Source organism: Harpia harpyja, chromosome 13 (assembly GCF_026419915.1).
Source record: "Harpia harpyja isolate bHarHar1 chromosome 13, bHarHar1 primary haplotype, whole genome shotgun sequence".
Lineage (NCBI taxonomy): Eukaryota > Metazoa > Chordata > Aves > Accipitriformes > Accipitridae > Harpia > Harpia harpyja.
In genome coordinates, this window is record NC_068952.1 from 6,663,136 (window position 1) to 6,687,814 (window position 24,679).

General features: G+C 37.3%; 1 protein-coding gene across 6 annotated transcripts in view; it reads left to right on the forward strand.

Annotated features, from left to right (window-relative positions):
- Positions 1 to 24,679, forward strand: part of ENAH (ENAH actin regulator) — a 100,465-nt gene that overhangs the window by 22,437 nt on the left and 53,349 nt on the right. The window lies entirely within an intron of this gene.

Genomic DNA, 24,679 nt, shown 5'->3' on the forward strand with positions numbered 1-24,679 from the left:
TGTAAAACCAAAGTGGAGAAAACATGGTGACCTCAGAAGACAGTTATGGTGGCAGCACTCTATATAGCATGACTTTGGTAGAAGTGTTTTAGTTGATGCTTGTTCTAGTTGACACTTGGTTTTCAGTGTAAGTATTTATTGCCTGGAAAAAAAACCCCTACCATCTATAATATCATGGTTAAAATCTAGTGAAATGCTTGAAATTACTCTTCTTTTTAAGTTGTATGCTGGCTATTACGGTCTTGTTGCTTATATTTGTGAGTTGGCATAGTTTGTATAATATGAATGCTAGGATTACTCTGGGAATTTTAACATAAATTTCTGGATGTTTTAACTCTTAATCTGGCACTAATGAAGATTTGGAGCTTGATTTCTCTCTTATATCCTCCATTATGAACAAGAGTAGTACTTCAGTGATGGAAGGTGGCAATTTTCTGGGCTTTGGATATCGAAGAGGTTAACAGTCTAATGTTGAAGTACAGGCAAGAAACTAATGAGTAACTCTTCCTGATTTGTTCTGGGGAGTCTGAAATGCTGTTTAAAAAAGTTCACATGTAGTGTACACACAGAAGGTATATTTACTTACAGCAAAATTCTTATTTTTTTGTCTGACAATTGCTAGCTGTAAAGAATGCATGTAGCTGTATGTAAGACAACGTAGTTGTGTTCTAGTTCATTCAAAATTCAATTAAGTTTCCATGTCAGGACCAAAAGCTGTCTTTATTTACAGTTGTAAAGCTCCCATTGAAAGAAGAGGAGGTTATGTAATTTAAATTTAGGCCAAACTAGGTTCTTTTGGATGTTTTGGATCAGTGAATGATGCAGAAAAGCCCTTACTTGTCTTGTATGTTAGAATTATGAAGGGGTGGCACCTAGTGAGAATGTATGCTGACCACAATGAGATGCCTTTATAAATGACGTGTGTTGAACTCCATTTTTAAAGTGGATAACTTTTTTAATACACAAAACCTCTGCCTTTTGTTTCCTTTAAAAACTGTTGTGAATTTAATGAATTAACTCTTTGATCCAGTTAAGATGCCAAACTTAGTATTTAACTATTTTGTTTCTCAGCAGTATTTTTGCAGACAGCTAGGTGCAAAAATTAGAGTGTACTTAAGTGTTTTGAATGTAGCTTCTTTTCACGTGCTTTTTTTTTTGTCCTGGGAAATCAAACTTCTTGACTGAAAAGGTGTTGAAGGTTTGGTTTGTTTGGGTTTTTTTAATAAATGAATGTGCTATAAATGTTTTTTCTGATAGTTGTTTTCATAGACATATATAATACCATAACCTAGATTAAAGTACAAAAAATACTGCAATAAATCAGAATTCCTACTAAAATTGTAATGACAACAAATTGGTAATGAAATTCCATTTATAGCAACTTGCTGTTATAATTGAATCATTTGGTTTGAGTTTTATCACTGCAGTACCCAAAACTCAATATTGATGAAAGGTGGACATGATTCTGGCTGTTGTCGCCGCATAAATCTTGCAGAGAACGGCATTTTTTGGCTGTTGTGAATCTACATTGGTGTAGAGAAAACAAACTGAACAAAAAATGTTCAGCAAGAAGAAATATTTTTCCAATAAAAATCAAAATGATGGGATTGTTAGTTAAATGTAAGTATGGAGATTTCAGATGAATTAAATCTAGGCTACATAGGGTAAACTAAATTTAGACTACAGTACTAATCATTACAGTACATATTAATTTAATGCTATGGCTTTCTCTTCAGAGAAAGTGCTGGTGTATTGAAATTCTCCTTTGTAAGTGTTCTTAGCTGTTAGCAGGCTTGTTATCAAGCGGAGAAGGGCTCTCAGGGGAGCTTTCAGTCACAAATGCTGCCACACCCAGGCTGCTTAGCATGGCTGTTAGGAAAAGTTTCAGTGGATTCCGCAATAACTCACTATTTAAGTAGATGCCACTTAAAACTATACGAAATGTAGTACAATGATAGAAGTCAATGCTTTGGCTTCTGATCATAAAGAAGCTTCAGAGACATCAGAAACTGAGTGCAACTCTTTAAGGTATAGGACTTTATTTTATAGGATGTTATTTTAAACGGCTTCAGAATCGAGAATGTGGGGCTTTGTTTCTCTAAAGATATATTTTTCCATTACAGCTATGGTCATGCAAACTCGGACAATGTATTCACTGATTCAAGCTAAAGATTGGTATGTGAAAAAAGAGGACCTGGTGTCTTTCAGATTGCACTGAGTCAAACGATGTACACAGAGCAGGAATTCAAGCAGGCATTCTGCAAACAGACCTTGTGTGCCTTCTGACAGGTTTTTTTATTTCATTTTGTTAAAAATGTAACCTCTTCATATATGCTGAAGTCAAAACTTTCAAAAACATAAATTTGCTGTACATATCTTGATGACTGCAAGTATTGCTGGTAGACTTAAAACTTGCATATAAGCTTCCATTAGCCAGTATTTCTAAAAACGTGACTTTATGTACAAAAGGGGAGCATGGATAGTACCAGCCTGATTCTGGGACAAAGAACATCCATGCAAACTTTCCTACACAACTTTTCTCTCTGTTTTCTTGCAGACAGATTCAGACCAATCTATTACAAAAAGCAGAAGAGATGGTTCTGCATTTCCTTTTCATACTTTATACATATTTATGCACCTAGCATGAAAGGTCATTCACAGTGGCTGGAGCTTTGGAGAGCAAACAGCAGATTTCAGAACCGACACCAAATACCACAAACCCAAAATGATTGAACTTTTCTTAGGAAGAGCGAGTTAATAGTTGTTCAACCTTCAGTGGTCAGTCGTTTGAATCTAATTATCAGAATTGTCCCAAGGTGTTAGAATTTATCCAAATACTGTAGGATTACAGAGGAGAACTGATGCCTGGTTTTTCAGGGACATTGGTAAGATCAGTTGCTCAGGCATTTGTTGTTACTTATTGCTATTGCAGTAGTAGCAGCTAGAGGATAAACATCTGAAGTTATTGGTAACTGAAGGTAAATTAGACTTAAATATGGACTGCAACATCTGAGAATCTAATGCATGTATGCTTCTGCAGCTGTGCTGCAGAGATGGCATAACCTCGGGTAAGGTGGTGAACAGATAGTAAATTGCCATGGTTGTAATTGCCAGGCACCTGCAGATGTTTGTGCTGGCTAACATCCTTGGGTTTCTAGAAGAACTGGAGCACAACAGAGTGTTTTGAGCATTTTGGTAGCAAAGCTGACAGTACACTACATGTGAAGAGAAGCTGTACATGCTCAGGACTTTTGGAACCATCTGTGCCCCAGAACTTTTAAAAGAAGCAGATAAAGGTCCAGACAGTTTGAGGGAAAAATTTGCATGTTTCTTATCAGCTGGAACAAATACCATTTGAGTAACCACAGTGGAATGAGTTTTACCAGGCACCTTTATAATCTGAAACATCTGAAACTTAAGTAGAATAACACTAAAACTAAAAGTATTAGTTTTACTTCATTAAAAATTGTTGGGAACTGAGTCTAAGAGTCTGTTCCTAGATTGTGTAGGGATTGGTTGTTTCATTTTAAGGAAAATTATTGCTAAAGGCTGATGGGTTCTAGGAATGATAAAGACCGTTAACACTTAATGTTGATTATTCATCCTCACTCTTCTCCTATCCCAATCTTCCATCATTTGTGAGGGCGATCCATAAGGATATATTACAGTGCCATGTGGAGTATCTGCTGGTTCTCAGAACAGTAATGTAAATGACTCCTGTGAAGTTAAAGGAAGGATTTCCATTTTGTTCCCCCCCCCAAAGAAGTCCCCGTCTCTACATGTGCTACCATATGTAATATTTGAAACTTGGAATGAGAACATTTGTGTCTTATAACTTGTCTGAAATCTTTAGGACAAATGCTGCTTTTTGACCTTAAAAACACACAGTTTAGTCTCTCCATCAGCATATGAGAAACACTTAATTAGGACCTTTGTTATGCAAGTACTGCCTTCTTTTGGGGGTGGGGTGGGGGTTGTTGTTTGTTTGTCAGCAGCCCTGAAGGTCTTCTCTGTGTCTCTTGTGGAAGTCGTGTATCTAAGGAGGCAGAACATGCTGCTTTAACCATAAAGACCTCATTCTGTAATCTGTTATCCTGGGTCTCAGAATTAATCAGGTGCCAATTCATAATTTACCAGGAACATTTCTAGACACAATTGTGTTTGAGGGACTGTTTATCCCAGGCAGATAAGCTAAATACAGATCAGTTGGAGAAGGGTGAGAAGAAACCAGTAAGAACACTTCTAAGGATATAAAGCTGTCTCTCACTTGTGTTGATGAGGTATTCTGAATTCAGTGTGTGTTTTTTAAGACTCTCTTCCATTTCCTAAACTACTAATGTAAGTGCGAGTGTTTAGATCCTTGCTCAGTTGATTTCTTACACATAACTTAGTCTCTCGAATGTTAAAGGAAGTTGGGATATTCTGGGCATCCCTGTTTTTTACTGCCATGGATACTGAGGGATGTGATGCAGAGGCTCAAATGACACAGCACAGGGTTTTGGGCCACCATCTGGTGCTGTAATTGCAAATTAGTTGAGCTGTGGCTTCAGATCCTAATAAAGTTACGCATGCTCTTTCGGTGTTTCTAAGACATGGGACTGGAGCCGTGGTCTGGGAACATCTGAGCCAGATTCATTTGGCTGATTGATTCTTACTCCATACCTTCTGAAACAGCAGCTTGCTGATCTGAAAACAATAAAACCAGCACCTACTAAGTGCTGCAATACATTTAGTAACTCTGCTGGATGTTGACCTTACTTCGCATAGAGCCAGCATCGGTCTTTTCTGTGGCAGGGTTCATCCGCAGCATACACCTGCGAGCCGAGTGGGCTGGGATGGCGAAGTCGCTGACTTGCATTGCTGCAGCGGGGGATCTGGACAACGGGGCTCTGTCCCTCCCTGCAGAGCTGTCAGAAAGGGGTCCTTGCAACTTCTGCCTGGAAGTATGCCCTGGCGGTTGCAAGGCTGCCTACGCACAGGGACACTCCCACGATACTGAGCTGAGAAGCAAGAATCAGATAAACTTACCTTGACGTGTTTAACTTTTTCAGGATCTTCTGTGAGATTTCACAATATTTCTAAATAGTCTGTTCTAGTATTTCATTGCTGTTACTGTGAGGGGAATTTTCCTGTTACTCATTGTTGTTTATGGAGGATGTTGTTAGTACATTCTCAGGTTTCTTCCTCTTCGAATGGTTTGCTCTTCTATTTTTTAGCCCCCATGTCTTTTTTGTAGCACTTCTGCCTTCCAAGTGTTTTTTCCAATTTGTATGTCTGCTGTAGTCCAAAGCATGTTACTTTGTGCTTATGTTTTTGGAAAGCTAATTGAAGTTACTTTTTCCTTATCCTTTAGATGTTACATCTACTTCCATTTTACTAATTATTTATATGGTAATGCTTTATATATCACAACCATATAAAACTATATACTTAGTGTGCAGTGCTTCCCTCTGCCCGGAGTAAGTTGGGTAACGATGAAAGGTAGTGGCTGTCTCCTCTATGTGATCTCTTGTCCTTCCTGGTAGCAAGGTAGTACTTTGCATCTAGTCTTGTATGTGCCTGTGTTACCTGAGCCAGATTGTTACAAACAGTTCCCAAATGACCACTAGCAGTTACAACTTTTTTTTTTTTTTTTTTCTGTATGCACTATTTCGTGACAAGCTACTGATCATTAGATTTGTCACAGAAAAGATTGTAAAGTGCTAAATCTTACATTCCACAGGTAACTGGGAATCTTTAGTTTTTATGAGCATGTTTTTCATGCTTTAGGGTAGATTTGCCTCTCAATAGGAAGTTCTCGCTCTTGGCAGTAATGACACTATTTGAACTGTTCTGGCTAAGCCAGTGTTAACATCTCTAGATCTTACAGTATGAATGCTGGTTACTTAATGGAGGTTAAGAAACTCTGTTTTATACATCTGTTTTTTTATACAATTCTTTTTTTTTAAACTTTGTATAAATGTATTCCCTATTGCCTTATGCTGCTATATAAAAAACTTGATTTGTATTTTCATGAGTGTGCTCTGTAAGCTGAATGTCTTTACCTGATGCAACAGTAGTTCTGGGTAGTTCAGGATGCTGCCTCACCCCTTTGAAGGCTTTTCTAGCTGTTTCTTTAGCTGTCGAGGTGAATGAAACACTGGTGCTCATGGTGGGTCCCACTGTATGCTGTGGCTTGTGAGGAATTGTGAATAGTATTTGGTCCATGCCCAGACTTTTCCAGTTGCTTTGAATGCTCACTTAAAATATGTTGACTGCCTTTCTTTTCTGACTATTGTTAGGCAGGAAGAGGTAAGACTGCATGCTGGTACTTGTTATTGTATTTTTTTCATTTGGGTATTTTCTTTAAAGTGACTATCAAAGTTTTGGGCTTTTTGTGTTGGTTTTGGGGTTCTCTAAGAATTCTTTCTCCTGTGAACATCTGTCTACTAAATTTAACAGGTATTAGTTGTGAAAGAACACTGCCTGATGTCCCTCCTAGTGAGGGGAGCTGTGTTGCCATATCTAGATTTAAATAAACTTTGTTTCCTGCTTTGAGTGCAGATGATGCTGTTAGTCTGACAGAGTATCATAAGGAAAATGGCTACTGACATTCAAACTACTGTTTTTAAAAAGGCCTGGAGTTGATTAGACTGCCTAGGTCACTGGCAGCCTTTGATGGCTGGAATAAAAGCTGAAGTAACTGGTTTCTAAACCAAACCAGAACTTTGGATTATTCAGTAGATTGTGCTGATGGGGTAGCTAGCCAGTTTGCTGGGGCTTCTTGTCTCTTACGGCCTGAAACAGCCTTTCTGTAGCTTTCTGCTTTGTTCACTCACTGCTGGCAATCAGAACCTTGAGTCCCCCCTGCTTGTTTTTGCTTTGTATGAGTCCATTTGTCTTAATTTTAATTTTGTAAAAAGCCGTGAAGCACTTCTGAAGCAACTTGTGTGAGGATGCAGAAGCAGAAGAGCTGCATGGAGTAGCATGTGCTTCCAATAATTTATGCTTACATTATCCTCACTGGCACGTGGGTAGATGGATTCAGAAGTAGTGTGCAATCTGACAAAATATGATTAGTCTGCACTTATTGGTACATGTAGTGTCTGGGAAACCCTGATGTAAGTCTTGAAAAGCTTTATCTCAACAGTCTTGCTTGATAGCCTTTGGGAGGTTTTTTTCCAAAACAAATGACTCACAGCCCTTAGGTACTTCATAGATGCAGTGAGTGCTGTTCTTTGTACATAGGAGGAGGGAGAACAAGCAGTTTATCTTTTTGCTTTTAAAGATAATGATAAACCTTAAAAACAAAACAAAAACCCCAAAACTAATATGCTGATGTAGGGGAGAAAAAAGGTCATAATGGAAAAAAGTTTAAAGTATATAATTTTCTGAACTCTATAATAAGCTTGTTAGTGTTTTCTGGAACATTACCTTTTCATTTTATGCATGCAGAAGTGTAAACTAAGTTCCTAAGTGACTTTGTTTCATTTTACATTAACCAAATTTTATTGTTACATTTTATCACATGCTTTTTAAAAAGTGGATTTGGACAATTGAACATGCATATATGCAAAATGGATTATACTGTATCAAGGACCAGCTAACTGAACTGTGGTTGTAGCATATGCCCACATATGGCATAAAGCTGATAAGATAATAAAACTTCTTTTCTCTGTGTCCCCCACAAAATAAATATTTAAGGTTGGTAGTGCAGTCTGCCTTTTTTGTTTGCTTACCTTAAGTTTGCAGCTGATCACATAATATATTCCAGAATATGAATGCTTAGCTAGTTTGAAAATGCAATATCGTGTTAAGCCCCTTGTCAGGTACATTGCTTAACTAAGAGTGCTTTTGTGGGGCAGGTAAAAATTGAAGATAACTAAGTCTTGTTAAGTGTGTAGCTGGTGTTATCAAACTGATGTGTGCGCTACAGCATAGTTGTGTATGAGTACAGCTTGACTTTAAAAAAAAAAAAACAAACAAAAACCACCAACCCAAAACAAACAAAAAAACACCCACCAAAAAAACCCCAAATGAAAAACCTGAAACTGCCTTAAAACTCTTCATTTGCAAGCAGAACCTAAAGGCCCTGGTTAGACAGTAGGATTCCCAAACTTTCTGTTAAGAGGGAAGATGCAAGTCAGTCCATGTGTGGTTTAAAGATTAAACTCCTGAATGTACCTGTTAGGAGGGTGTCATGACACTGGAAAAACCCAGCCTAGTAGTAAATGCTGTAAATAGCAGAACTTTGTCCTGTGGCGTGAAGCTTAAGATATCTTAGCACTTAAATGACTATCATAGGCAGTAACATAATAAATTAAAATGCCGATTAAAATAATGCAAGATTGCCTGAAAAAGGTGGTTTCTAAAATGAAGTTATAGCTGGAGAGGAAAGATAATACAATGGTTGGACTGTTGATCTACAGTAATGAAAGCCACGTTAAATTTCTAGCTCCATAACAGCCATCTTGTACAATGAAAGAGGCCCATGGGATGCCAGCTGGATTGTGCTGCTTTTATACTTTAAAATAGCATTTTCTGATAATTACTGCTGGATTAGCTGAACTAGTGAAAATCCTTGTTCAGATAAAGCTTTCTGGCACTTGCAGTTAGCACAAACCTAAACAATGGATATGCTGATAAGGAGTCTTAATTTTCTAGCGTGAGCAAAATCATTCTTCAACTCACCTTTGTGTTATAGTTACTCCACTAAATAATCTATTAGCACAAATAATCAATGAATACATAATCATGCTTTTAAATATTCTTCTTCCAGTTGGAGCTTACAAATGATTTTTTTTTTTTTTTTCTGTTGGAAAGTAGTGATTGGTATAGGTCTCTAGCTTTTTATTCCTCTGATGTATTTTTAATACTTTTAATATTAAACCGCAGAATAAAATCCTTAATTGGCTAGAGCTGCTGATCTGTTTGGGCTGTTTGTATTGGTGCTTTCTGGACTGAATTTATACTTTCAATTTAATGAGAAGTATTTGCTTATGTAATGATTCACTGAAGAAATTTAGGTAAGAAAAGATCAGCAGAAAAATTAAGTACAAAGTAGTAGTAAACTATGCAGTGCTTTTGGTTTAAATACTGGGCTTTCAGTGTTAGAAGGTATAGTAGGTTACACTCTTTAAAGAGGAGGCAGTAGAATAACTGACATCTGGTTTAAAACTAATGCTAGAAAAAAGGTTCTAAACAGATCTTCCAGTTTTGATAGTAATGTAATAAATGCACTCTTATAAGATCAGTTTTTTTCATCTTATTGCTGTTTTGAAAACTTCTGTTTTCCTGTTTTTCTAGTAAAGGAAGCTAGTAACTACTTTTCTCCCAGCCCTAAAAGGAAAAAATATTTTTGTCAGAACTTTAAGGGACTTCCCGAGTAGTGCTGATAATACCATTGTGTATAAAAGACTTATACCATGGATTTTTTTAAATATAATGCATTATGTATACAATATAACATATGGAAATATAAAAATCCATTGGCTTTTTTCTTTTGAGTAATGTTGTCTGCAGATTGAATCCACTCTGGAGTCAAATCTTGTGCCCAGATTGAAATTCACGTGTAGAGGTTTGGATTTGTTGAATAATTATTTGTGCTTGTTCATGCGGCTATGCTTAAAGGTATGAATTGTCATGTCTGGTAAAGTTTTAAAATGTGAAAGGACTCTTGGGAAGTACAATCTCCTTTTGCTGCTATCACCAGTAGGTGTGATGCAATTTGTTCTAAAACTTGGGGGTAGAGGTAGGTGGTATTGTTACAGAAGTTCTTCAGGTGAACGTGGATATGTCCCTATTACTGTAGATCTTAGTGTTTAACAGATAGCATGTTTAAGATTAAAGTTATTGTGAAACAGAGTTGACTTTCCAGCCTTAAAATTCAGGTTTTGTGTCAAAACATGAGCATTTGCAAAGCTGAGATAACAACTGGGGGGACAGCTGAATTGCCTAGGAATTGAGACCAGGAAACCAAGGCAAACAGTTTCTCACTGTTTAACTTGGTAACCGTTTTTCTGGTGTGAAGGCGGATCTCAGTGACAATGTTTAAGAAGCTAACAAACAAAACATCCTAAAATGCGGGGAATAACCTATTGCATTCTTAGACAATAATTACATTGCCAAGAGGCTTGAAATACTAGAAGAGCTGCTTTCTGGAAAAACAAAGTGTGTAATGTCATAATGAAGGTGTTGATCGATTTTATAACTTTCATGAACTTGCATCATAATTTAGTCATTTCTTAGATGTGTGTGTTGTCTGCTCTGGAGTAAGACTGCTCTTTGTGGGTTTTTTTTCACAGGATAACTATTTTTGTGGAGTTTTTGATAATAGACGTATTTCAGAGAGGCAAGATATGTTGAAAAATAGGTTTTGTGTTACTGAGATGCCAATTCAAATGTCCGTTTATACTAGCTACTCTGCATGGATAAAACCCCTTCAGACAAGTGTCTAGAGCACACATCTGCATTGATACACTTCAGTTCAAGGGCTGTGTGCTTACTGCCACTTCACTGTAGCTGCTTAATTTTTATTGTAAGAGAAGCATGAAATAGCTGACACTGTGAGAAAATCAAACGGCTTCTACTCGATGGTTCATGGTGCATCTAGATCATCCCTTTTTCTAGGACAGAACATTAGATGTAATGAATGCACAAATGTTAATGTTAATTATTAACTAGTTTGAATTAGTTACTGCAATCGTCTGTTGGTGTTAAAAGTGGGTCACCGAGACTCAAAATACTTGTGCAGTGAATTCTAGCATTGATTTTCGTATTTCTGTTTGTGCTGTTCTTTGGCTCCTAGTTTGGAGAGGAAGAGTAGAACACTTCAAGCATTTTGCTTATAGCCTCGTTAATGTAAAAGTAACTTGTCCCTTCTGTTAGAATTACAGTAGCACATATATTACAGGACAGAATCGTCTGAATCCCTCCACCAGCTCCTGAAAAAGGATTTCCTTTTTAAATCAAGCATGGCTACCATAAAACAGTGGTAGAATTTTAAGATCAAACCAGCTTTACTACCTTGTCATCAAAATCATTAGCTGATGAAGCCAAACTTCAGACTTTGGGAAATTTGTGAAATTTTTTACTGTTTGTTGTTAAATAGGACTGTATGAAGGATATTCATAGGAAAAATGATCACAGGTCTGAATGGTTGTAGGTTAATTTAGAGCTGCATTTAATAGAATAGTGTATGTAAGTGGGTTTATACCTAAGGGACTAGATTTTAAAGATAAGCCTTAGTACCTTGAGGGAAGTGTGTTAGTAAAAATTGCTGGAAGAAGTGAGCAATTGGGGTCTGTGGGGTGCAATCGGGACTTTCTTCAAGTTAGAGGCTAAATTCTTGACTGACTTGAAGTCAAACTTGGAAAAAGGGCTTCTGAAGTAGCTGTGTGAGTAACCACTTCAAGAAGGATATTACTATTAAGTAGGGTATAGGAGGAGTGAAAAAATAATCACTCATTTAAAAAGTGATATTTAGAGATTAAATTATGTGGGAAAGAAATCAGAGTTATTCAAAATAAGGCTGAATTAGACTTGCCAAAAAGTAATTTGGATCAAAGAAAAGAAGAGTGAAAGAAAAATATGCTATTCAGTAAGTGCAGTAGTTTGGCATGAAAGTTGAATTCATATTTTAATATAGGTGATAACTTGGTGTTCAAAGGCAAATGTAAATAAACCATAATTGAAGTGGAAGCAGAATGCTTCCAGATTGCATCAACTTGATGATGATAACCTCTCCTTGAATTGTGCTGGAATTTGTATGTGGAAACCTATGCTCAAAAAGGGGAGTAGAGCTCTACTGTAGATAGACGTGTAAGTCGAAATTTAGTATTCCTTTGTTATCATAGATGTCTATACTGAGTACACAATATGAGAATGCTCATTAGATCTTTCTGTACAACGAAGCTAGAGTAAGGTTTACAGATCGGTGTTTGCTTACTACACCGTGACTGGTCTTGGGTTGCTGAAGAATTCACTTGCTTAGAGTTGCTTGAATAAGGCCCATAACTTTGCCTTATCCTGGAGCCCTCGGAAATATGGACAATATTGTCAAGAGGTGTGTTTATATTTGAAGTATTTTGTAGTACAGACTTGTTAAGAGATTTCAGAAATTCATGAATCAATCTTATGTGCTTTGTTGGGTGGAGAGTATGCAAGAAAGGAGGCTTGTTCCACAGAAGGCTGCGTCTTTTTGTCTTGTTGACCAACCATAGGTAATTTTACCATGATGTTTTTCACTTTGTTGTCCCAGAAATAATTACTGAAAATTATAAGATTGTGTAACATTAATTTAGCCTAATTTTTTCTATTTAAGAGATTTCTACAAGTTGTTAATTTAGTATTATCAGTTATTCTTATTTCTAATATTTCCTGGGTTTTTTAAAGGTCATTTTTGTGTATAATTGATATCAAATCTAAAAATGTGAAGTGTGTGTATTGAAAATGTATGTGTGTGTGTGAGACAAGGAACTGGCCTGAATATTAGAACAGTTTACTAGCTGCTGTGGTAAAGTGCCAGGTTAGGAAACTTGTCTTTAAGTCTTTCAAGTAGAGAGAATTGTTGCCTTTTGCATATGCTTTAGAATACATGCATTGCTTTCTAAAGAAGAATAAGATGGAGTAGAATAAATACAGCACAAGACTAAGCTTTTAGCAGTATATTTATTTTAGGGAACAGAAAGTATTTCAAGATTGACTTGAGAAAATTGAGGTGTTGCTTTGTCTTTGCTGCTTTTTGTGAAGAATAGAAAATAGCTTTGTGCTAGCTATGGTATACCTTTTCAGAGTATTAGGATTAGTAACACATACTTTGCTGGTTTTGTAGTTGCCTATAAAAATGTTAGTTTCAAGTTACTGAAAAAAATTTACTACTCTGGTTGTTTTTCTTCTAATTTTGTAATGGTTTTAGAAAATGCTAACAGTCTTTAGGAAGAATCTTTGTCATAGTCATAAGCACATCTGTAATGTTTAGGAAGTGTTATCTAGGATCATTGCTTGGAAATTAAATCATTTGAGTAGGATGCTCTCTACTTTTGAGGTATTCACTGGGCTGGTTGGTTATGTGGTAGAAAGGAGACTAGGATGCTTATGAGGCACTGCTGTTCAAACTAAAAACTGAGTTTAGTTTATTTCAGTGGAAGGTGGCCTTCTAGGTGAGCAAGGTGCATCTGTGCTGACTCACCAGGCATAATATTTGCGAGTACTGAAATATTTAGTTGCACAGTGTTATGGTGATGAAGCCAGGGTTTTTAATTGGAGATGCAGTTTTTTCTTTGTTTCAAAAAAAGTTAATCACTTCAGTACCTTGGTTTTGTAAAAAGGTATGCTGACAACTTTATTCTGCAATGTTTAGTAAATATCGATCGCTGTGTCAAAGAAGCTGCTGTTTTTAAGGCTAGTATAAGTTTGTTCAGTTTTGACTTCTTCCATGGCTTTCTTGTGAACTTCATGATAAATTCTGTGCCCTATGAGCTACTTCTGTGTGAAAACACAGGCTAGTCATTGTCAGTTTTTACATTTCTTTTTCTGGCAGGCCATAAATCAGGTGAGTGTTTGAAGCATATAGAAAAAGAATACTGTATTTTGAAATGGGCCTTTTCTTGTCCATTGTTTCTAAATCAGGGAGAGGCACATCTACTGAATATCTTCTCCATGCAAACAAGGTGCAGGTCTCCATGCAGTCGGTGCCTCTAAGGTGCGCAGCACTGCGTGGCTTGGTTCAGGGCCAGTTCAGAAAGCAGCACAGGTGCAGCTCATTTTGCTGCTAGTGGGAAATGTGTGATGAGGCAGAGGTGGAGAAGCAGTGACAGAGGCGAGGAGCATGAGTTAGTGGATTTGGTTATGAGGAGATGTGGTCTCACCTGGAGGAGTGAGAACGGCACCTCTCTGGGATTAGGGGATTTGAGGAGTGAGTCATGTTAACCAAGGGCTGTGGAGTGAGTGAAGTAGGGGCAACCGCTGGGGCAAGAAAGCATAAAGTAGAGGAGGGAGAGAGGGAGACGGGAGGTGAAAGAGCGGGGTGGTTGCAGCAGGTAGCACAGTAGACATGAAAAGGGAAAGCATTGTATGAGGACAGAAGGAAGGGGAAGATGTGAAGAGCTTTGGCATACAGGAAAGTTGGACTGATCTAATAAATTAGTGTTATCTTGGAGGAAGGAGGTGAGTAATACCGTGATCAGCCTTGACAGGTTGTCTCATCTTTTCTGAAAAAGAATCTCACATGAAAGGGGATTCTAGCAACTCCTTTGTTAACTGTTCTGGAGCATAACTACAGTTACAATTAATTTCTTCTAATGTTTGACCAAAATTTATTCTTAAAGCTTTTTTTCTTCTTTGTTTTCCTCTACATGGAAAACAATTTGTCACCTGCTTTTTTTTAAAACCACATTTTACTTTTTGTGCCTTACTCCAGTGGGAGTACTGAATTTGATTCCTGTCTATGCATCTGCTGGGTGCTTGAAAAAAAGGGGGGAGGTGAGGGGCCCACATTAGGATTATCTAAGTATTGCATGTAAGGTGTTTGGAGTAATCCTTCCACTTTACTCTGAGCAGTGTCTGGGTTGAAGTAATGTGCTCAAATTTCTCTGTCTCACTTCACTATACCTCTAATAGTTTCATGGGATATTTTGGTTTTCTTAATAGTAGTAAGAATGATGAAAAGTTTAGGAAGAGCTGGTGAACACTGAAAACTTGGTTGGTTTGATCTAGAAAGGAACATACTGAGGGGTCTGCTTTCTCTTGGATCTTTACTTAGCAAATCCTTGAGTTCAATGGTTTTTGTTTTGCTCTCCCTAATTCCATCCATAGTTGAGAACTATAATGTTTTGTTTCTCTTTCACAATCAAATTCAGTGAGTTACTCTGCCAATCATAAAAATCTAAAATAGCTTAGTAAAATGCTATTTTAAATATTCAGACCAGTGATATAAATACTATAGTTTATTTAAACCTGTTACTTTTAGACATTGAACATTAGAACTACTATTAGTGTTTAAGATCTTTATTTATAGGCTACAGAAGGAGAGGCTAGTTGAAACTTCAAGTGTGAAATGCGTGTTGGTTTTTTGGGGAAGAACATTTCAATAAAATGAGGTGCTAGGGCAGTGATTGTCATAAGTAAGGTACTTATGATATGTCTGCAGTTCAGTGGGATCTTCTCAAAGGAATTTTATTTCTTCTAGAGCCATAGAATGACTTAGTCAAGGTGGGAGTTCTTGGAGTTCATCTGTTCCAGTCCCCTGCTCAGAAGAGGCCATCCTCTAAATTAGGTCAGGTTCCCCAGGGCCTTGTCCAGCTGCATTTTGAAGTCTCCAAGGATGGAGATTCCACAGCTCCTCTGGGCAGCCTGTCCCAGTGTTTCACTGCTTTCTTGGTGCAACTTTTTCTTACCTGGTTGAAAGCTCCTTTTCTGCAACTTTTGACCATTACCTCTCATCCCTCTGTAATGCACTTTTGAGAAGACTCTGACTCTGTATTCTCTGTAATGACCTGTTGAGTAGTTGAGAATGGTAGTTACGTTCCTGCCTTAGCTTAAGACTGAACACACAGCTGTCTCAGCTGCTCCTCGTGCATCTTTTTCTCTAGCCCCCTTAATGGTTTTCTGTTTGATTTGTTCCAATTTGTCAAAGTATTTTCTTCTATTGGGGAGCCCAAAACTGGGCACAATATGCCAGATATGGTCTGAATAGAGGGGGAATAATCACCTTCTGCAGCGTTGTGGTTTTGTCCCAGGTTCAAGTTTTTGCTCTTGCCTTTGAATTTCTTGAGGTTTCTGTCAGCTGGTTTGTCCAACCTGCTGAGACACCTCTGAACAGCTCTACTGTCCAGCATATCAATCCATCCCAATTTAGGGAGAACCATCCATAGGATTGAAGTTGCATTCCATCCCATTTTCCTGGTCATTAACAAGGACATTAAACAGCATCAGAGCTGGTATTGACCCCTGAGAAATTCACCAGTAACAGCTTACCAGTTAGAAGTCAAACTGCCTTCTGCAACCCTTTGAGCCTCTGGCTTCCCATACCTTGGTTCTTGCACTGCTGGAGGATGGTCACAACATTTGCCTTTTTCCAGCTGTCAGGAACTTGTCTTGATCACCTTGTAAAGATGTTAGAGTGGCCTCATGATGTCACCACCTAGCTAGCTCCACCCTTGTTGGGTGCATACTATTCAATTCAACAGGCTGTCTGTATCCAATTTATCTAACTGGGGCCCCTAACATGATTTTCCTCTACCGCAGTACTCCAGTACTCATGCAGACCTGGGAAGTCAAGAAACTTGCCAGTGGGGACCAAAGCAAATACGTGTAGCATTTTCTGTGTCCTTTGCTGCTAGATAACCTGCCTCATATCTGCAGTGCAACCACATTTTCCTTGATTAATTCATGTTAATGCCAATGTGGTGTTTAAAAAAAGTGCTCAATTAACAAAATATGATTTTTATTTTCATAATTTTTAGGCGAGATTAAGTTTTAGAAAGACACTTCATACAAGAATCTTTCTTGTAATGAACTGTGAATTGCATATTCGTATATTAACACCGGGGCTATAATGTCTCAATCTAAGATCAGCCATGTTCCCTTTACACAGCTCTACATCAGAGGCAGCCATTACATTAAACAGGTAATGTAAAAATGCTGCTATCTCACTATTCCAGGAGGAGTTGGGCATTCTTTATCTGAAAGTAAAATGAGTTACATGATCCGCAGAGATGGTAATGTAATGACTGATTCTGTTGCAGTGGGTGTTCAGGATCTCAGATTGCCCAGGGAATCTGGACTCTGAAAGCTGTGATTTGTACCATGTGTTGAAAGCTTAAGAAATAACATAATAAGGTCACATTTTGTTAAAATATGTATAGAAGATAGGAAATGTGTGTTAAGTTGCTTTTTCATAGGAAGTCAACTCTCAGTCTAGTTGCTGAAGATGATGTTGTTTTTCATGTCCACTTAAAAAGGCTTTCCATAGTGTGAATGGGCTCAGATTCATGGAACTGTAGCAAGGAAAAAAATGAACCATCAAAAATAGACTATTTGTAGGAAAGAAGTAATGTATCTGGCTAGCTTTTGGCCCTGGTCTTTAAGACCTTTAAGTTAAAAGATTTGAATTTTTAGATCCGTCACGGTTGTTCCTATTCAGTAAAGGTATTGATTTTGTCGCTGTTAGCTTAGTTCAATTGCAGCGTACCCTAGTGCTTACTAATTGGTTCGTTCCCAGATTGTGCTGTAGAGCTTGTTTGCCATTAGCTTTGTCAAAAGGTAGACAAACCAAGAAACTGATTTTTGATAAAAATCTGTCTTGAGATGGATGAGAGATCATGGTAGGAATATTCTGCTCCTTTTTTACTGGTGAGTAAAATTACTATCCAGGCAATATTAGCCTTGCAAGCCAAAGGTTTTGCTACAGTAATGCCACTGTATCGAATCTGCATTGAGGAAATGTAATCTATTTAAATTACTGCATAGATTCTGCATAACCTTTTAGTATAAGTAAAGTAGTAAATGCCCTTGAGAAAGATGTTTCTTTTTGTTTTTGAGAAAGAATCAGTGGAAAATGGATTTGATTATAACAACGCAGTATTTTCAGGAAAAATATCTGGATAAATTACAAAAAATGCCATGTCTAAGAGAACACCCTGTGTAAGAGGATAAAAGAAAACAAGAATATGGATGAGTACATGGAGGAAGCGTAAACCAAATTATCTTATTTCATGGTTCTATGGAGTCTAAATGTAAGACTTTGTTTTACCAGTATAAAACTAATGGCCAGACAGATATCCACCACCACCACCACCTCCCCCCATAGTACAGTAATACAAACAAGTAAAGGAAAAAAAAATCAAGGCTAGCAGGTAACCTATAGAAAATTAAGTGATGGAGATGAAGTCCTGAGTTGGATCATGGCTTTTTTGGGTAATAGTTTTGAGCAGCTCTGGTTTTATAGAAGGCAGTGTATACTATGGATGACAAAAGTTAAGAATTTTATTCTTCGTTTTAAAAAGCAAGACAGCAAATGGTCATTCCTTTTGTCTGCTGAAGTAATTGCTTAAAAAACGCCCCTTCCTTTGTGTATTAAATGATTTTAGTTTCTTTTCCTGTTTGAAAACTGATACCTGGTTTGGGGTAATCATACAATCTCTTTAGTTTAAGATTTGATAAGTGACTTCTTGTACTGGTTAAATAGTTCCTTGCCTGAAATGTATACGTGCTAGGTATCTTAATATCATCTTCATTTTCAGATGAAAACTGGAAGGTTAACTTGAGAGAGTATTTATGAATTTAAGTTTAGGATGGAGATTGTAACTAAATATAATTAGTCATTTATGTACAGTAATATATATTATAGCATATTATATATATGGGTAGCTATCGTTAATATAACTGGTTTCATGGTGTTCAAAATCCATGATTTCAGTCTGCTGCTATTAATTCCAATCAATCCTTTGTTTTTATTGAGGTTTGTCTCTGTAGTGTCACTATTTCTTGGTTTGACTGTCATCATACTCTCTCTTAGATATCCCTGATTCCCTTTGAGGGAATAGGTGAATTTTTATGTGAATCAGCATATGACAAACCTAGAGACAATACTGAATTGCCAACTCAAAATTACTTTGTCCGTTGTATGAAATAGTCTTTGGTTAAATATGGCATGTGGAACAATGTTGGAAAAAAAGATATTCTGGGGCTTATAAATTGGTAGTGCTATGTGAAAAGTAGACTTTCATTTGTCATCAAGCTGCTGTTCTAAATAATGTTTCTTTTTCTGCTTGAGTGTCCTGCAATGATTTCCTTCACCTCTTTGATATTCACCTGCTGCTATGGAACAAGCTACAACTGCAAAATTGTGAAGGAACAGATTCATAGCAACAAGAGGAATTTATTTTGTAAATTGCAGTTGCTCCAAGAGCAAATTGCTCTTAAATTAATGTTAAATGCTTTTATATATGAGATGAAAGGCAATTTTCTTTCAGTGGAAAGTGTTCATTGAGCAAAGAAAGTTTAGCTTCAGTAAACTGTGTACAAACTAAAACTCTGGAATGGAGTGTTGCGGACTTCTGTGCCGAAAGCGAAGCACTGTTCGTTTGCCAGCTATTAATCCCAGTGTTTAGATTCAGTTTCCCCTGCTCCTTAGCTGTAGGAGTTTTATTTCTAGTTGGGACTTTCCCATGCAGGATTTCCCTCTGGTTTCTGATGTTGCAGCTAATCTGTATTCTGAGTAATTCATGAGAAGAAAAAGTGGGAGAGATGAATGAATCTCTCGGTTATCAGAGACAAAAAAGTGGGAGAGATGAATCAATCAGTTATCAATCAAAAGTTTTCTAGGCACAGGCAAGTACTAACTCAATTAGCAGGAGAGCTGTTAGTGAAGCAATCTGGAACTACTCCCTCTGCATTCACCTCCCATTTGAACAGCAGCTCTTGTTTGAGTTTGACCTGCTAGAAGAAATCAACAACCAGTTATAGTGTCTGAAGAAGAATCTGTATGAAAACCAGTCAGATAAATCAGTTGGTCTCAATTTAGTCTTATTCTAAAACCTGAGTAGCAGGTAAATTCTGTACTAGCTGAAGTGTTGAAGTGGACAAGCCACATCATTTGAAGTTGGATGCAAGTAGCATAGCATGGCGTAGTTCCTTCTGCTGTACCAAGCACATAATGTTCCCCTGCAGCAGTGTATTCAGCTAGGTTTTAGTAATGCAGGAAAAGTTGAGGTTATCACCTTTCAACTGAGGATGAGTTACAGAGGAAATTAGTTTATTGTAAGAACTACTATGTTAACCTTTGCTGAGCCCCAGGGGATTGTATTTTTTCATGTTGTCCTGTTGGTGGCATGGATGCCGGTCTAGTTGTCAGGAGGAGATGGTAATTGTACTCTGCTTCCTCTGAGATTTGCTTTTGGCTAAAGTGCTAAAGTTCAAAAAAATGAGTAAAATTAAAGCAGTGGATTATGAGTTAAAAACTGAAGTGACCCCAAATTCTTCCCCTCTACCCACGCACACCAACGCACACCCCCCCCCCCCGCCAACAAATCCAAACCCCTTCACCTACTCCCCAAAATAAATATTAATCTATGTAGTTGAGTTCAGTCTGGCTGTCAGCAGACCATGGTGTGAGGACCATATTTGAGGGCATTGGAAACATTTTTATGTTAACTTTAAGATGCTAACAAGTAGCTTAAATATTGAGTTAAGCTGAATGAGCAGCTTAGAATACATGACAACTTTGTCTACAAAGTGTCTATTTTAGTTAATAGAAAGTAGGGGTACAGTACACAGTATGTTGTGGGGGGTTTTTTGTTGTTGTTGGTTGGTTGGTTTTGTTTTTTTAATAGTGAAGCAGAGAACAGGCATTTTCACTGTGATGTGCCAGCCGGGGTTCAGGAACAAGCAAGGAAAATCATTTTACAAAACACCACCACCAAGATATAAAACTTGATATCTGGACCAGTATTTAACTGCTTTTTAAAAATGTGTATTTTGAGATGTTAGTATTGGAAATGTTTGGAGTTTCTTTCTAGCTTTGTGCCACATGGTTTGAAAATCCTAAACAGGCGTTTGATGAATCAGCGTCTCTTTCCATTCCTTCTGTCCCACAAAGACTGCACATGTAAGAACATGTTGTTATGTTTCTGTAAATTGAGAACATAGCAAAAAAAAACCCCAAACCCTGAATCACCAGAAAAAGTGGTAGCGGGATACGATTTTCAAAAAACCTCATTGTTACATCACTGACAAAAATACTAAAGGTTGGGAATCAGAGCAATCGCAGGTTTTCCTTGCTCTTGTTAGTATATTTAAATGATCTTTTCTGTGGCTGCAGTCGTGCTGTTTTCCATATGAGTTTGATCATTTAAGTCTGTTTATCCTTTTTAGTTCTTGAGAGAGGAAAACCAAGCATCCACTTTTGGGGGAGAGAAAAAAAAAAAAAAAGGGCTTGAGTCAGCAGACTGTGCATTGGTGTCACTGTGCATTGAGCTTAAGAACTTGGGATGTGAAAGAATGAACACATTCCATCTGGGCAAAAGAATGATGTCTGTTAGGGTTTAGTTTGCTATGGTTTTTGAGCTTTCTGTATGATCTCATCACTGGAGGAGGAAAGTATATTTTCCCATAAGAATAATCTTATACTTATGATTCATTACTACTGTGGTTTTTTGTTTGAGTCTCTTGAGTGCCAGACCTCCCCCCACTCTTCCACCTCAAATAAAAACCAACCACCCTGTCTTTGGCTTTATATGGTATTGCTGTAGGTGGACTTATCCAGAATAATGGTTGGCTTTAACAATCAGAGCCTTACGTCTTTGTCTAGAGAAGAACTCCTCCTAACATATATTTATCTAGGTATTTGTCAAGCTTTACATTTTGGGAAGAGAGCTTGTACACTTTGTTTCCTCAGGTTTGTTAAGCACTGTTTTGCACGAATGTTCCCTTTTATGAATTTTCTGTTTTCTGCATATAATTTAATATACTTAGTTTGGTAAGTTTACTTGGGAACAGACAATTTCTGAATTTTTCTTAGTTAATACTTTAGATTGTCACTTTAGTTCTGCAACCCACTGCCCTAATAAATCAGCAATCAGTTCTTTGAGCAGCTGTGCGTTCTGGCAGTAGCATTTGAAGCTGGAGATGGATCCCTTCGCTCACTCTCCTGCATCCCCTAAAGAGCTCTCATGTTGGGAAGGTGCAGGCTAATTCAAGTGTAATGGTGTCTGGAACCACAGAACCACAGCACACCAGAAAAAGGAAAATTTGTAGATAGGCAAGTAAACCCAGTAGGATTCTTTTGAAGGCCTAGTGACATGGCAAATAGATGAAGACCCTTTTTCTTTTCTTGCAACTGTAAACAATTTATTTATTTCCCACTAGTGCTAAAGTAATGTCTGTTAAAACAAAACAAAAAAAAGTGTTTGTGATCAGACCAAAGTGATTCTGGTGCAGCGAATGAAGTAAGTCATCCTAACATCTTATGGTCAGTTCCTGCAGTCTAAGGGACATGTGCATTACAGAAAACCCTGTGGACTGTGAAGAGCTCATGTATAAATACAGAGATCAGTGAAGACCTGTTTCCTGTTAGAAGTACAGCAGGGAAGTGTAATAAGCTTGAAAAGCGAGAAATATGATAAATGATACTGTTCTGATTCACTTGGCTCTTGTTCCTTTGAACTGAAGTTTAAGTTCTTATATATTTGTAGAAGAATACAAAGGGCACTGGCTCAGGTTCTAGTAACAGTCTATATGTTAAACTCAGCATTTTTCTAGGAAAAGGTGGATCATGGAAAGAAAACTAGACCTTGTTTTTCATTGGACCTGTCAAAGATATAGTCATGAGCTAACAGCATGGATTTTCAATTTGGTGTAGCCCTTTGAAGTTAGCGGAGTTCAGTTATGCATCTTACTTTTTAAAAGTGAATTTTTTTGGGGGGGCTTAAATACTTGCTTTATGGCGTCTAATTGCTGTCATATACTATATATTATATCAAATATTAAACTATCAAATGGTCATTGAAGAGCAGACATAAAAAATCTTCTTTGCTAAAGCTCATGTCTTCATGCTTTTCTTCAAAACAGAATGTAATCACTTTAGAGTGCAGAACTTCTTACTAAGAGAAAGAAATTTAATTACTCTCCCCTACATCTAGTAAAGCACAATTATTGAACCCTGGAAAAAGGCTAGCACACTGTGATGGTTTAATTTCTTTCATTTTCCATTTTACTGCTGCAGTCTGATAAAGTGATGGGTGGTGGGAACTGTTGGCAGGAGGGGAATGTCACCTTCAGATTGGTACCTGGATATGAAAATTATAGACCTGGAACATTAACATTTTAGTTAGAGGATTTGTGTGAAATGAAGGCAGAAGGCTTATTGTGTAGTGATTGAATAGGTCAACTGGAAATTGTTTGTATTTGTCATTTTTTAAAGTATGTGAATCATCTCGTGTCTTTATATAGGTAAGAATAATCCCCTGCTATTAAGAAAATCATTTTATTTTAAATGGAGCATGAAATATTTGAGATCTAGACTTGTGTAATATTTCCAGTTATAAGGTATAGCCTGAGAAGTGGAACTAAAAATAGTTTAACAGTTGTTAAAAGAAAAGCTAGAAATTCTACTCAAGGTCATCTTATTTGCACTTATGAATTGTGCCACTTGAATACCAAATAGTTCTAAAATGAGTAGGGTTTTTTCTTGTTATGTTAAATAAAATAAAAACTTCCATAAAACTTAGGCCTGTGGAAGGACCATGGCAGGGCAAAGAGTGAGATTGCTCTGAATAAGAACATCTGAACTTGATGGTCTGTCCTACTAATTAAGTCTTCTGATCACTGTACCATTACTCAATCACTCTCTGGTTCTACCTTCATTGTAATTGGAACATAATAGCTTATACTCATAGTCTCAATTTTTAATAGAATCTAAATGGTTTTTCTATCTGTCTGACACATGATTGAGGTGAAGTTATTTTTTGGCAAGAGCGCTGCAAGCCACATGGCTCTGCTTCCAAATCAGTGTCTAGGTCCTGTCACCCATGGTTTTATCATGCCTGTGATTAATCCAAATTCAAATGTAGCAAAAATTTGTTTCGGGTTCAGAAATTTTCCAACTTTTCTGTAATACTGTTGTGCATTTTAGAAAAACTTCTACTGTTTGTCATGTACTTTGTGAACAGTACAGAGTGTTTCTAGGTTTGAACTTTGATATAGCTGTGTGCCAAGATACTCTAAAAATAAAGAAATCCAGTAGGTTCTTGCATTGTCCTCGTCTCAGATGAGGGAACCTTCTTATTTACCTTTGGCATGTTTTTAATGGGACTGTGAAACACCTGAAACTTGTAACCAGTTTTATTTTCTTTGCTGTCTAATCTTTCTTCTTGGATCAGATGCAGTCCTTTCGGTCTAAACTGTAAATTTTGCTTAGAAAAGAAGCACTGTATATATGTATATTATAATTTTACTATCCCTGTAGTGAACTAATTTCTGGCTAGAAAAAGGGTGTTCTAATTAGAGGTTGTTATCACGTTCTGATCTAGTTGTTGAATAGATGGTGAGACTAGAACACGTGCATTTTTAAAATGAAGAATATATTTCTTCATCTGATCTTGAATCTCTCACATGCATAAGAGACATGATCTCAGTATTCCCTCTTCTCCCCTAGCCTTGAAAAGCATCCCAGTTTTGAGCACTTTTCTAATTGTTGGAGTGCCATGGAAAGCGTGATAGAAATTGATGCTATGTTTTCTCAAAAAGTATTGAAAGTTAACAAAACAGCTGGATACACTGCTGTATTTTCTTGTGCTGGAAGATGGAAATAAGATAGGAAGATGGAAATAAGGTACTGGGAAATTCAGTATAGTCTTTAAAAAAAACCCACCCCAACAAACAACCACCACCATCCCCACCCACCCCCAACTGACCAGTAAAAACCCACAAAAAAACCCCAAGAAAGACTGGGGGGGGGGAGTCGTCTTCTCCCTCCTTCATAAAATATGAAGAAATATTTCATTACTTTCCTTTGTAATTTATGAAGAATGCATGTCTCTTCAGTCTTCTCAGTTTACCAAACAGCAGGCCACATTCCTTGCAAGCCAGGCATCATGTGCTTTCTGTAATGTTGGATGTGCTGGAGTGGTATGTTCAGAGAATTTGACTTACTGATAAGAAATCATTCCTTTCTATTTTTATTTCCTGTCTGCATCTGGAC